We start from the raw sequence: 15,754 nt of genomic DNA, 5'->3' as shown, positions 1-15,754 counted from the left end.
GTATTTCAAATGAAAATGTTTTTTCTTTTGAACTAGTTGTATAGAATTGAAACAGAAGAGTTAACAGCGGTAAGAAATTAATAAACACATTTCTAAATCTTCTGAAAACAAAATTTCACTTAAAAACTGGTATCTAATAGTTGTATGTTTTGCAGTAAAATCACCGCTTTTCACAGCATTTCTCTAGAAGTGCAGTTTTAGTAAGTACAATGCTTTCATAACCAGCTTTCAGTTATGAAATGTCTAAAAAAACCCATCAGTTTGGGATCAAAAGGAAAGAAACCCAAAATGGTGACGTGGACAACAATGGACCAGGAGCCTGTCAGCCAGAGATCTGCTCCTCTTTGTGGCAGCACACTAAGGAACAGTGAGATATTTCATCTCACTATGGTCCTCTTCCCATCTGCTGTCTACACAGTCTGCAAGTACTCTGATGCTTTTCCTCGTTACAACCACTGTTCAGCTTCAATGCTTTTTTCCTTTCTTCTTTCTTTTAAACATGGAAACTGCAATCATCAGTGGTGTGCGCAGCACAAGTTCTCAGAACACAACTGGCGTCTCAGAACAGAAAATCCCGGGAATGAGACTTGTCTCAAGCTGCCAAGAAACAACAAGATTTATGGCAACTTAGACAATTGCTTATAGGGGAAAAGCAGCTATTTTTAACTATTTTGCTTAGTGGCTGCACTCAAGGGAGGCTCCCGTTTCCTTTCTTTGCCCTATCCAGCAGTCCTAAGTACTGTTTCCTTTTCTCTCTGCTACTTTTACAAACTACCTGGGCTTGCAGCTTGCAGCAATGTCCTGTCTTCAACATTGTCAACAGGTTGAAAGCAAAAGCCGCTTACTGCTTCCAAACCAACTTCTGCCCATGAGGGCAGCAGGCAACTTTGCCTTCAATTGCATCTATTTTTGTTCCACACAAACAGCGAGCCTTAACAAGGTAAAGCCCTGAACACGAACCAGCAGCCCAGGCAGGGATCCAGGTTTAATTCGCTGGTGTTTAATGCTGCTGGTGCTCCCACTACTCAGCTCTCACACAAACATATTTTGCTTGTGTTCCTGAAGCACTGCTACTTGGTGTGAGCATTTGCACTCCAGACAATTTGACTCGAGCAGAGGAATCTGTGGAGACAGACAGCACTGTGTGGTTTGTCAGCTCCTGATAAGCGAAAGCAAATATTTGGTGGATCATTAAAGAGGAACTTAGGAGCTTCTCTCTAAGAGTATCATTGCTAAAGACCTAGTTAACTCTGCCTCTAGTTTAATTCTGTTTATCTTAAAGCTATGAGAGGTTTATTATCATATGCTACAAGTTTTCTGCACTCCTCACCAGAACTGGATAAATGTCATCACATGCCAAGTCTGGGACAGGAGAGAGGAACTCTTCTTTTCCTCAAGCGGAGACATTTGAGATGAGGACAGTCTTTGTATTCACATTTGTATACATTTTGTGAATAAAAACCGGAAGGATAGGAAGGGCAGAGCAAGCAAAGGCCACGGCAGTTCTAAGCTAACTTCCAAAGCCCGATCTCATCAGTCTTGCGCAATACAACTCCAAACACAAAGATGAGAGTTCAAAAGAATTCTAGCAGAACTACAAGGAAAGGTATCCACTGTCACACTAACGAACAGATCCAGATCTCGAAGAGAGCATGATGGTTTTCTTTTTGAACTGTCACACCCTCTCCACCCCCTGTACAACAGGTGACAGTATTGAGAGTAATTTTGGTTTGCTTCTAAGCATAGTGAAAAAATACATTACCAGCTTGCGTTTCACATGCCCTGAACTCTTGAATAAAATGCACTATAGAAGAAACAGTTTGGAAACCTGTGGCATGGAACCTGTATGTTCCCCAAGGCCTCAAATAGCCCTCTGCACAATTTTACCATACCTGGCCCCCTCCCCAAATCCTCACCAAAGCTTAAATATGATTCTTCCAAAATCATTATCTAAGTCTATCTCTGAAATCGCTTCCTTAATTGCCCACTCAAGCTCATGCATGTTTAACAGAAGTTCAGCAGACTAGCCACCTCTCTAGGGCTACACTGAGCCAAGTTCACATAGGCAATGACTGCCCTACACTGCACTTCCCTCACCAAAAATCATACATTCACAGAAGATCTGTCATTCATCAATCGCGATTCTCAGAGTCTGTGTTCTGCAGACACTAAAAGCAGAAAAATAAGAGTGCCACTTTTAGAAAGCATACCAGATGAGTTGGGGAAGCTAAGCATTCCTTCAGGGAAAAATAAACTTCAGTCTTTTGCACTTCCTTTAAGCATCCCAGTTGATTTGAGCACTTATCAAAGATCTCTTTTTAGTAACATGATACAACTCGCTTCTTTTCATTAAAGCAAAGAAATGCATGAAACAGCAATGTTCAAGTTTAAATAAAAATGTCTTTTGACAATAACAGAAACAAAGGGAATAGGTGAAAGCATAGAGGAGAGACTATCAAGAAAGAAGCATGAAGAACCCCCTACAAAATGGGGAGTATAGCATCCAAGGGGAAGAGAGATAAAGGTTTGCAACTGTGAAACTCTTCTCTGCAAGAACTAGAAATTACCCCTTTTTCTACCAAACGAGGCAGAGATCCTGCAGAGAAAAATACTTCATAAAAAGTCACAATTATGCACAAAGCAGCTGAATTAAGGTCAGACAGATAGTTATAATGATTTTCTGTGGTTGCTCTATATGACTGATTTCATGTTTGTTTTAATGATCTGCTTTTAGGTAATCCTGGTTTTGCTAATGAAAACAAAATTAGAACTTTGCCCACCCTCTGCTAAATACAACATTTGCAGCTTCCTTCCTTTAAACGCTCCACTAGGATCTTAAACTGCAGAGGTTACTGCACCTCCTGCTCAAGCTGAACAATTGACATGGGAGAAGGAATGATGGCCACAAAGCAAGGTAAGATAAAATATGAATTACAGTAGGAATTTACACCAAATATTCGGCAGCAACTTGGTATGTGCATGCTCACAACTTCTCTCCAAGAGCTATCTTACACTCACTGCAGGTTAGGAGCATTCACATGGGCAATTAAAGCAAAGCAATTGGCTATTTAGTTTGCATCTGAATTGATCCTATCCCTTAACATTTCTTTCTTCACAGTTCTTAACATTTATCCTGAAGCTGCCAAGTTTTATTTCACTGCTTGTGCCTCCTATGCTGCCAGGGACATCTACTACTCACTGTTTGTCCTCACATCACCAAGAAAACTTGAAATTACCTTTCCACGCTTTCCTCAATAGCTCCATCATTTTTCCCCTCAGCAGCCCTCCACAACTGATTCTGGTAGTGTCTACATAGACATCAAGCTAACAAATCCTGTACTGTAGAACTAATTAAACTAGGCTCAGCTTGTCCTACATGACATTTTACGTTCACATTCGATATGCCTTGGATGCAGACACATTTCCTTTAAAAAAAGAAAAAAAAAAACAACAAAACCCCTTTCTTTAGAAACCTTGTTTGAAAAAAGTCAAACTCACTCTACTACTCTTCAATTAAAGGAGAGAGATGAGTCTCCAATAGTGTTTCCTAATACTTGTGGCTATAAAAGTGTACTTAGACTTCCTCCCACCTCAACCAGATAACAAGCTTTTCCTTCAATCAAATACAATTAACTGAGCAGCACTTCATTAAACTATTTCTTTCAAAAACCACCACTCCTATAAAATGAGAGGAAACCAACATTCTGCAATCCAGACATCCTTTCAAGTCAGGATCCTTAACTCTAGGAATAGTATTGCTGGTGATACACTGAGCTCTTGACTTGCCTTTCCGTGTGCCCACCACAGCACATTCTTTAGCTGCAAGGTCACTTTTAAGAAGGTGATTAGCCTTTCTTGTTGGGTACAGGATGAATGATGCTCTCATGCCTGTCTAGACTGAAACCTGATGGAATGCAGTTACCTCTGCACCTTGGATTCCCACACCTCACGGAAGTGAAGCAAGACCTGGTGTTATCAATTAAGTGCTGAAACTAAGTGCTTTATGTAATTGCCACAAAGGAATTTACTATCAGATTCCATCGTATACGTCACCCTCATTTGTTATTATATATTTCAGCTAAAAGTAATAACTGTTTCTATGCGGCATTCCTAGATTATGTGAAACTATTTAGCTGCAATTACATGTTGAAAGCACGTGTCAGTAACAAAAAGGTAAATTCATTACATGCTTATACTAACCATCCTAAAAAGAATAATAAAACCAAAGGTGGAGAAGGGTGGGCAAATCTAGGAAAATAAGCGAGACATAAATACCTTGTCCCGTAACAACATCCAGCCAGGATATCTCATTTTAGCTGGAGAAGCAGGGATACTGTAATAGCCTTACTTATCAATGTCTCCTGATAGTCTTACTAAAATGCCCAATCTCCAAAATCTGTGTCAAGTTCTAAGAACTAACTGTAAATCTGTATAAATTAATAAAGTGTTCAGAACACTGGAATACTAAAAAGGCTGGTGGGATTACACCAGCATCCTGTATAAAAAGCATCTGAAAACAGAATATAATTGTACTGAACTTCATTGTCCCAAAGCGATTCCGCTTTTGAACTTACAGCAGGAACACAAAAATATGCGAAAAAAGCAACACTGAGAGGCTCATAACTGGCATCACTTAAGCACAGAAAGGGAAAAGTGACTTATTTAAATTTCCATTTAAATACAGAATACCCGCATAAATTTTCATTTTCCCCTCAGTAATCAGATAGAGAAGACAAGTTAGCTGATACAGTAAGAAGTTTAGTACTTGAAACCATCTTAACTTCAATTAGAAGCCTGGCTAAAGGCTGTTGACGTCTTTTGTTTAGTTTTTATTTTGCATTATATGCATGAACATATTGCAGGAAGATTGAAAGTTATATATAACAGCGTTGTAAAACGTACGTTCGATCTTGGTGTCTGAAAACTATTAAACTACATTTTAAGATTTGGAGTTGGCAGAAAAAGATACCATATGCATGACAAATACATGAAAAATGCCACCAAAGAGGAGCCATATCTCCCCTTGTTAGTAGCAAACCATCATTAAAACATAGGTATTATTTGTAAAACCCCATAGTCATTCAAACACTTAAATTAAGCATTAGCTGAGACACTGCACTGATTTTCACAAATATTTAACAATTTGATGGAAGATTAATCCTAACCAAACGCAAGGAGGTAAAGTCATAAAAAGTACTGGGATTCTATGCAAATTCATATTTCAGTTAGCACAACTACCAGCTTCTTGGTATAAAATGATGCTTAGCAAAGTTCTGCATTATTTGCCACATAAAAATGGGGCTTTTTTAAAGTTAAAATTTTAGTTTTCATCTGTTTCTTTACACTCCCAGCAGTTCAAACAAAACCCTGTGGCTGCTATGAGTACCAGCTACACACACTGCAGTTCAGACACAATTCTGGGTGACCTATTCTGGATTTACTGGCAATTCTGGATGCTTCCACACTTCACTAGTGCAAGCTCCTTTCTGTAATAGGATACAGGAGGAGTAAGAGCGTAACACATGTTGCCTTCTGTGCTACAAGTCACCGCTCTTCCCAACACGTCCCAGCGTTTTTAATGAGAATCTTAATTAACTGTGTAGCTCTTTGACTTTTACTCCTATCTTCTCTCCTTCCTCAATCACCAATTCCAGCCAGTTTTGTTTACACCCTGTTAAAAACACATTCTTCGTTCCTCTGCATGCCTTACATTCTCAGCTCAGCTCTCTTGCTACTAACTCTTCTCCCACCCTTCCAAAACCAGCTGAGAAAATCAAGTTGTTGTCCATGACATCACTTTGACAGTATTTGCCTTTTTTGGAGACCTCCATTTGCTTCAAGATGAAGGACTTTGTTTTGATGACTGATTTGAAGTATGTGACATCTGAATAGTTGCTTTCATATTTAACTCTTCCATTTCTCAGCAGGACCCAATTTAAGATCCCTTTTACTGCATTCCTGCTTAAACATCTCTATATTTCCTTCAGTGAAATGACTTCTGCTCAGAATAGGCTTGCCAATCTCATATTAATCACTACTTACTTTTCAAGTGCCTTAGGACCCCATTGTGTTCCTTTCCCCTGTACACTGGAAAACAAGAAGAAAATATTCTTGCATTCTCCAAGTAAAGCGATGAAGTTGTTTGAGCTATTATACTGTTATTGTATCAGTAGTCTTCCTTATTTTACACATATTTTCCCCATTTTCTAAATCCATTCAGTATGTTGTGTCATCTTTGGACTGTGTATTCCTGTGCCCAAAGGCCACATGTTCAATTTTAAGTAGCATGATATAATCTGCACAGAGAGTAGTAAAATAACAAATTAAGGTTTTGTTTGTTTTGCACACACTCGGTTCCACAACTTCTTAAAATAAAGGAAGCTAAATCTGCTGACAGCTTCATTAAGGGTATTACCTCTCTGACAGGAAACAATATAAGTGAAGAAAATCTCCTTATTTGTCATTTAACATATTTCTAAGCTTGTACTGAAAAATTCAGGAAAAAATATTTACTAGATTTTAAATTCTCATCTAAAACAAGGCTAAACAACCACGGCCAAATAACTGCTCTGCTGCAACAGCATTAACTACTACAGACTAAATTTAACTGAAATTTAATTAGGCCAGATTCATCATAATATAACTAAAAGAGAAATTATTTAACACATCCTCATAGAATCTGGATATAATTAATAAGTATAAAATTGACCAGTCATATATCTGCTTAGATGGACTTTTTGGAAATTAAGAACAGCAAGCAAGCAGCTAATTTGCTAATGTTAAGATATTAGGTTTTAGCAGCAAAGCAGGTTGGTAGGCCCAAATTTCAGTAACATAATGAGTACATGAGGATATATACACCTACAACCCCCCCCCCCATATATATAACAAGCCATCTTTGCTGTGTCTGTGCAATACGCACTAGAATCAGAGATTTGCATATGTTCCACATAAAAAAGTTTACAGAGAGATCCAAGTCTGCTGCGGTGAGCATGAGAAATTATTTACCGTGATTTAAGGAGAAATAAACTGTTTCCAGATCATTTTTTTCACTCGTTTAGATTCATAGAGTTATTCATCCCAGCTGGCAGAGCAGAGTAAGAATAGCACCGAATGCTGGAACAAGTTCTCCCACTTCCCAGCTGTGTCCAGGTCCAGTCCCAGCAGCAAGTCCTGCCAGGCAGGAGCCTGCCCGCTGCCCCAGCACAGTCTGACTCGCAGCTGGCAGAGCCCAGGCCAGGGCACTATTTCAGTCAAGGCAGCAGCCCCGGCTACAGCTCCTCGGCCAGGCCATTACAGGTAGAAATAAAGGAAAAGAACTCTAAACATGCAAATATTAGAAACCTACACCGTGGTGGCATCCAGACAAACTTCATTACAGGGTTCCTTTTATCCTTCTCCGATTACAACTTAAATTATTTTAACGCAGAAAGACTGTCCCTGGGCTAAACGTCCAGTTTTGTTTTGCATACGTATGGCGATGCCACAGTCAAACTACAATTTTCCTAGTGCAATCTTTGTTTTCTTCAGCTTACTATATTGGCTCTACACATCATTCGTACCTCAGACACTAAACATAAGATTTATATTTTAGAACTAGTAATCATAAAAAAACCCCAAAACCTAATCTTCAGCTAAAAAAGGTCCCTTGTCTGCAAAGGAACACAGTAAAATAACTTCTAGGGTTTAGTTTTCAACAAATAAAATTACTGGCAAAGTTAACAGTATATAGCACACATCTACAGTGTACAGTACATCCGCACCAAGGTTTTTGCAACTTAGAAAGTGCAGGAACACAAAGCCCCCCCAACCAGACCACTTTTGCTGATTTCTCTCTGAAGGGCAGCACCAGAAGGAAGGATTAACTTGCAAGCAGATTCAGCAACAAACTAAATACAACAGAACCACTCCACCACTAACAAAAGCAAACATTTTTTAGCAGCAGACAACTAAACATACCCCTGTGGGACCATTTATTTAATACAATCATTGCTATAGAAAATAGCTTGAACACCAACATGACCCATCGTTTTTTCCCCAATACATGTTTGTCAAGTCTAACAAATTTCAGAATAGCAAAGGACTGTAAATTAGCTTAAATTCTTGGAAAATCTAATTAAGGTTCTCTCACATGGATGATCTAAGAGGTTTTTTCCCCCAAGTATCTGTACCCATGCCACTCTGGTTACAAAAATAAAATCTTTTATTTTTAACAGAAAGGAAGCCAAACTGAGTAAGCCTGATAAGGCAAAAGCAAGAAAAGAAGAGCGTGTTTAGTTAGTTGTTCTTGTCACTGAACTATGCTAAAGCTTCTCACACCGGGTGAACCTGACCTTTGTGACTTATGCAGAGGGAAGTGCACTTCATGCCAAGAATGATGAGCTTGGGAGATGACACTGCCAACGCCCAATACTTCGCTATTAATTAAGCGCTGCGTTCTCTAATCTATAAATTAAGGAGCCCAATTAACGTACATGACCTACGATTATACTTTCAGTCATCCCACTCAAAAATAAAAAAAAAGCCTCTTACCTATATTTCCTTACATCCATCCCGCTTACAACTCAAAATAGGACAAGTATGTACAGTAGAACAAGGAGCATGAATGTAGTATCAGCTTTTGGCTATAAGTCATAGCACGAGCTGCTGAACACTGCTGCCAGCACTAGGCAGCCCACTTGCCAGTGACAGTCAGTGCAGCAGCTCAGAAGTTCACTGCACCATGAGCTGTGCCATTGTCTGCCATTTACTCCAACACAGAAGGTGACAGTACGTGCCTTTCCATTACTTCTACTTAACAGAAATAATAAATCTATTTTTCATGCAGTTCACAGGTTCAAGTAAGTATCATATGTAACAAACGTTTAAAGAGACCACAGAAAAAGCGTTAAGTTACAGCATCACTGGAAAAGATAAGAAGTTTAGTGTCTGGGATATGTGAACTAAAGCTGAGTGCATACACAGGATAATCAAATTAAATCCAGTTTTGAAAGTGTGAAAAACAATGCATACAATAAAATGCAAGTTACTCATACACACTGTGAAGTCATAAATGGATGGTAATCATCCAGTAAAGTGATTTGGGCACCATTTTGGAAATTTAGTTTACAAAAATTGTGTCTCGGAAACACAAGTTGTACCACAAGCAGCAGACTAAGTCTATAAACATGCCCTTTCTCCCACACGTCTTGCCTAACTCCCACCCCTTCCAGAAAAGGGATCCCCAGTTCTCCCTCAGATCTCCTACAGCACACTGCGTGAACAGAAGACAAAATATACTGTGCTTCGTCCAGAATGGTGTATGCATCAACAAGATTGCCAGCATCCCTGCACTGACTGGGTAGGCAGTTTTAAGCAAGGAATATTACCTGGACTGAGTTCTGCTCTTCTTTCCCCCTGGGAGACCCCTACCTTGCAATTGTCTCGTTTATTCAGTTCCTAGTTTTCATAAAAACAGTAGCAAATTAATCTCTTGAGCCTTTTAGCATTGTTTGCATATGGTTGAAATGGGCCTGCAGATTCATAAGATACTGGTGGAGATGGAAGGGTTCGCAGATGGTAATGACAGTGTTCTTTGTCCACAGTACCTTCTTTCCCTTCCTCTCTCCCTCTCACAGAAATAAGAAACAAAATAGAAAATACAAAGTACTGAGAGATCCAGAAGGTAGACACCCCTGTAAAGTTTAAAACAAAAAGCATGATTCCCTGCCAACCCAAGAATGCCATCACCACCCAAAACCCCTGTGGTTTCCAAACGTCTGAGACTAAGGGAAGGGGAGGAAGGTAAAGGCATTATCTAAATAACTAAGCCTCTCAACCTCACAGAAGAGAGCTGAAATCTTCAAAGCTGCTACCTACAACTATGCTTTCTTTTTCTCCTCCAGCACAAAAACTTCATTCCACCACACAACTGCAGGCACTAACTTCCAATCAACTCTGACAAACTTAGGACACCATCTCTGTCTGGATCTCTAATACGCCTTAGTTTACATCCCACTGCAAAACAGATTGAATCCTTCATCCTTTATCCTTTCAAATCTCTACTATCCTGCTAGGTTTTCTTCCTCTTGGTTCCACACCCAGACTGACCTCTCCCATCCAAGCCCGCTCCTACGGCTCCTGCTCAGCTCAACTCCCAGCTCCGCAATTAACAGACCACTCCAGTCAGGAGGGCGCCATCAGAAATCAAAATTTTAGGAACAGTAAAGTTTTCAAAGTCAGTTTTTTAAAGTTGCAAAAACTTCATTTTACATCACTGAGAGTCAACTCAAGTTTCCCATCACGAATTCCTGTAGCTAAGTGGACACACTGCACTTCATCATATGAACTTATCAAGACTGAGTTCCCTGGCAATTGTCCGTGTACATATTCCACACTACACATTCAGATGGATTGCACCTATTAATTAAGGCATATCTTAATCAATCATGCATTAGAATGGAGGAGGGGAAAAAACTACTACTGATGTATTATTAAAACTGTGATATTATTAAAACTGTAACAGGACAGACTACCTACATAAGCTGTGAAATCCCTCTTCACTGGAGGAAACAGTCACTTACAGCCTTATACTTCTGTGAACTTACGTTTCAGGGAAGGAGGAAAACAAAAGAAAATAAAAGCAAAATAAAGAAAACAAAAGAAGTCAAAAGAAAACAAAAGAAAGAAAAAAAGAAAGCCAACCCACAGAAAATCAGCTTGAGTATTGAAATATTAGTGGTTTTGAGAATATTTTTTTCTATATCACTTAATTTTAAATTGAAATTCAACCAGAGAACAGTTCCACTAAACACACAAGCTTAATAAAATTAATGTTTAAAACTGCCTGCAAGCTATGCAGAGATTCCTGTCCTTCCCAATATAAAGCATCGCTAAGACTGTTTTATTCAGGGCATAAACATTTTGTTCCGAATAAAACTTTATACACTGCCTACACACAGCTCTGGTTGGAAAAGTTAGATTCTGCTCAGAAAATGACACCACACATTCATGGCACGGTCAGATTGAGTCCAAACACATTATAGTTCCAGTGACAGTAAGCGGTGCACTGTATTGTTACGAATAAAGCATTTCTGAAGAACCTAACATACGAAATTTCTCCTCCATCCAGTAAGCAAGTCAGAGGAAGGTGGTATCTAATGGCATCAAGCTCCGCCAGGGGAGGTTTAGGCTGAACATTCCGTGAAAAATTTTTTCCTAAAGGGTCATTGGGCACTGCAACAGGCGGCCCAGGGAGGTGGTTGAGACACCTTCCCTAGAGGTGTTTAAGGGACGGGTGGACTAGGTGCTGAGGGGCATGGTTTAGTGTTTGACAGGGATGGTTGGACTCGATCTGGTGGGTCTTTTCCAACCTGGTGATTCTATGGTTCTATTCTATGATCCTACCAAAGAAACAATGCCACTGACTATATAGACTATTGGGAAATACCTAATGGAACATAAAAAGGCAGGGAGGAAACAATGCAAATGTCAATAAATTTTTTTTTTTAGAGAAGTTAATAAAATGTGCTAGAGAGGTGCAATCAAAACAACCACTTTGTATAAAGTTCACCATAAGAAATACATAGGAAATACAGTTATGCTTCCCTCTGTCCTGGGTGAATGAAGGCTTGCCTGCCTTTACCAGAGGATAGGCAGACAATTCAGCCAAGCTTTTACACTTGGTTTCCTCGAGGGTAAACCCATTCATACCAAGTTAAGTAGGTATCTGTGTAATGTTGTAAATCTGGGCTACTTGGCTACCTGATGAGTGCAGCTCCCATCTCCTCACAGCACAGTACAGAAATACCAAGGTTGGCTCAGAAACTGGAAGCACCTCAGCCAAAACATCGCAGCAGTTCATACAGGCCAGTTTACCTAATGGAAAAAGGCTCCACTCAGCAGGGTGGGTGGCTCTGTGCAGAACCTTGTGCTTTCACAGCTACACTATTTCTTTACACAACTAGACGGTTGATGAAGCCCTAGTCTGGCATACAGGCTGCACTTGTGGACGTGGTGATCCATCAAGCATACCCACCGCACCACCCCAGCAAAGTCTGTTTCCATCTGCCAGGCTAATACTGCTGAGACAGCTCTGAAGTCAGACAAATAAATTTAAGTCTTAGATTACATCTGAATGAGCCACAGACAATGGGTACAGCTCTAGTAAGGACAGAGAAGTTGGGGTGCAGATAGGTTGAAAAGCTGCTTAATATGCAAGAGACAGAGTCATTTACAAATTCAAAATACTGAATTAGAAGAACTGAGTTGAATAGCCAAAGGAGGCTTTTCCTCATGTCACACAATTCATATTTCAAATAAATTATGTTGAGACACTGAAGTAACTTTAACTGGCAAGACACAATTGGGTGAAGATGCTTCAGTTCATCCGTCTTAGTTAATAATTTACATGATCATTAAAAAAAAATACTTCAATCTCTATCCAATTTCATTCACTCTGAAAATTCTGCAGCCCTGCTGAGCCACATGGATACAGACTTATGGAAAGACTTCCAGAGATAAAAGGAAATTCTGCTTGCTTTAATTTTCACTTTATACTTTCCACAAATAATTTACATATTAGACAATGGAATGCTGTCTACCCTGGATACGTATAAAGAAGGAAAAGTGGTTTAGTATTGCATATCACAGAAGGCAAGCAAGTGAAATGAGGAAAGATTATATCTTTAACATCAGGCCCATATGAACACCCAAACAAAATTCTTCAGCAATATTGCGGAACAGCTTAAAGGTTCACCAACCACCTCTTCAGACAACCCTCACTGTTAACGCATCCAAATCCTCTAAAATATTAGGGTGTATAACTATGTCTCATAGTTCTAAACAAAAGATTTACAAAGAGGTATTTCAAGTCATTTGCGAAATAAAGAACAAAATGGCGCAAACCATTTTTTTCCAATATAACTTCTTAAACCCCTCAGATTTTACTGAGGACTGGTACAGCAAAAATGTCCTTATATTTCCCTATACAAGGGATTTAAATAAAGAGTTATCAGATACCTGTTAAGATCTAGATTTTACAGAGAATGCCAGTAGTATCTTTAACCTAATAATCAGCAAATAATTCTGACTCTAGAGCCAGTTCTTCATTACATCTTCAGTTAAAAAGGAGAAGAAAGAACTACCTTCTTTCTTCATTCATATTCCAGATTAGGAGTGAAACTGTCATCTATGGCCCTGATGTAAGATTTTTTTTTCTTTGTCTTCTTTATGCATCTTTACATCTTTCCTTTCCAGGCCACAGCAAGCCCAGCTCTTTGTGGAGCACTCCCCAAGGAGGCCCAGATATTCTCCTCCAGACAGAAATTTATAAACCTGTTATGAAAATGCTTTCCTTCTGATGTCATGGGTTTGCATTTACAAACACTCAATTTATACACTGCTGAGATATACTATCCATTCGCTAATCAGAAGTAAGAATTAATAGGGGGTTTCAGAGCTACAAAGGCAGCATTTTCACTGTGATGGGAGCACACAGTTCATACTCTGGGGGAGGGGAAGAGAAGAAAGAGTGTTGGCTCTTTCATGAACATAAAAGGGCAGAATTACACATTAGTGTAGCTTCCCCATGTATAGACATCTTTTTCCTGAAATGCAGTGCGAACTTAAAATCCATCGTTAGTTACTTTAAATAAAGCTCCAATCAGTCGTGTAATTACTTTTACAGAGGATTACGAACTGAAACGCAGATTGCTAAAATCTCACAATTAAGAAATAAATCACAATGGGAAAATAGGTTCCTGCTCCCAAAATAACCAAACAAGCTAGCATCGTTAATGCCCTCTTAAGAATGCAAAACCAGAACTGAAACACGAGGAACGCTGTTGCCCAGTCAGGATTGAGGTGAATTGGCAAAACTCTGCAAACGGGCTCCTCCCGCACCTGCCCAGCCCTTGGCCTGGTTCAAATCCGTACTCGCTCATTCAGTAATTCTTCTCCCTCCCTCAATCAGGGCTAAGAAATTGCCAACTCCCTGAAGTTTTCACGAAGGGGGGAAAAAAAAAGCCTACAATTTTCAAAATTTGTATTTGAAAGAAAAAAGCTGAGGTGCTGGGCATTCTTGATTGACGTGCTTTCATATCAAGACTTTTGACCTTCAAAAGTCCCTTTTCTTCCAGAAAAGAAACAAAAAAAAAAGAAAACGGCTCCTCAGGAACTACCACCGAGAGATGCTGCAGACATCCATCTAAAATAATGGCAGGCAAAGGTCAGCACCATACAGGCAACATTTTCACTTAAATACCTTCCTGAAAGAGACCTCATAAAAAGCAGAAGCACAGGGACTACCCAGTCAGAGCAGTGAAGGAGCCACTTAAATATTTTATTTACAGGATTTTCCTAATAATGACACCAAGTACCTTTGACTTTGACAAATAATTCCATTTAAAAACCTGACCAAAATGCAACATAGGAACCACCTCATTGGCTCAACTCGGCAAGACGCAGCAATTTTCTTACAAGGACTCAGTTATGAATTATACACATCAGATTACAAGATAACACTAAAAAAAGCAAGCACTGCAAATTGGAACCCAATTAGTAAAAAGAGACCAAAGTCCTAAGAGTCTCCCAAAACTGCTGCAAAATGCATACAGCAAGAATTGCCATTAGTGCCTAACAAAGCTCGGTAATGCTCAGCAGGCTCCAACCTGCTCATCTGTCACCATAAGAGAAAACCTAAGATGCCAGACCAATACATATCTCTCTTCCAATATCACAGCCCAACACCCTACCTGTCTGACACTGAGCTTCCCAACACTAAAAATACATCTAGAGTGTCCAAAAATATGATTAAGGATGCTCTTAGAACATATGCTTCCAACTTCTCCTTAAAAAGAGAGTACTCTTCAAGATCTTTTGGCATTCAGCACGACTGTCCTTGTTCTATGATCACCACAGTCTAGGGAAACAGCCACATTTTTGCTCCTATATCTCCTCCAAGAAAAAAATATATATATACATCGCAGTAAATACATGTATATACATTCAGCAGTTAGCATGATCATTCCATGATCACAGCTCATGAGGGAAATAGCCGCATTTTTGCTTTGTATCTCCTCCAAAACCAGAATATATATATATATATATCTTGCAGTAAGTATAGATGTGTGTATATATATATATATATAAATTCAGCAGTCAGAGTGAGCGTTCTACGATCACAGCTCATGAGGGAAATCGGAAGCAAAAATGTGGCTATCTCTTCTAAGAAAAAAACATATATATTGCAGTAAGTATGTATATAAATATATATATATATACACACACATTCAGTTGTCAGTGTGAGCGTTCTGCGAGCACAAGCGATGAGGGAAATAGACACATTTTTGCTTCCTATCTCTTCTAAGAAAAAAAACACATATACATCGCAGCAGGTATACATAGCTACATTCTGCAGCCAGTGTGAGCGTTCTATAATCAAAACTTGTAAGGGAAATAGCCACATTTTTGCTTTGTATCTCCTCCAAGGAAAAAGAATATATATTTATATATATCTACACGCATTCAGTAGTCGGTGTGGGCGTTCTATAATCACAACCCACAATGGAAATAGGTCCGTTTTCGCTCTGTTCTCCTCCGAGAAGAGCAATCCCCCTCGGCACCTGGCAGAAAGCTCCTTCTCCGCCCGCAGCCCAGGCTGAAGGCCCCTAAAAAGCAGCGATGCCGATAAAATTAAAAATGGCTGTGCCCACAGATCCCCCAGCCGGGCAGGCAGGGCTCAGCCGGCGATTAACATATATATATTAAAACATAC

The 15,754-nt window shown here is 39.5% G+C and overlaps 1 protein-coding gene across 1 annotated transcript in view; it reads right to left on the bottom strand.

Moving 5' to 3' along the window:
- Positions 1–15,754, bottom strand: part of BMPR2 (bone morphogenetic protein receptor type 2) — a 114,182-nt gene that overhangs the window by 98,073 nt on the left and 355 nt on the right. The window lies entirely within an intron of this gene.

The sequence above is a fragment of the Phaenicophaeus curvirostris genome, chromosome 7 (assembly GCF_032191515.1).
Source record: "Phaenicophaeus curvirostris isolate KB17595 chromosome 7, BPBGC_Pcur_1.0, whole genome shotgun sequence".
In the NCBI taxonomy this organism is placed as follows: Eukaryota; Metazoa; Chordata; class Aves; order Cuculiformes; family Cuculidae; genus Phaenicophaeus; species Phaenicophaeus curvirostris.
The sequence above is the reverse complement of the archived record's forward strand: the minus strand, read 5'-3'. Positions and strand labels throughout refer to the sequence as shown.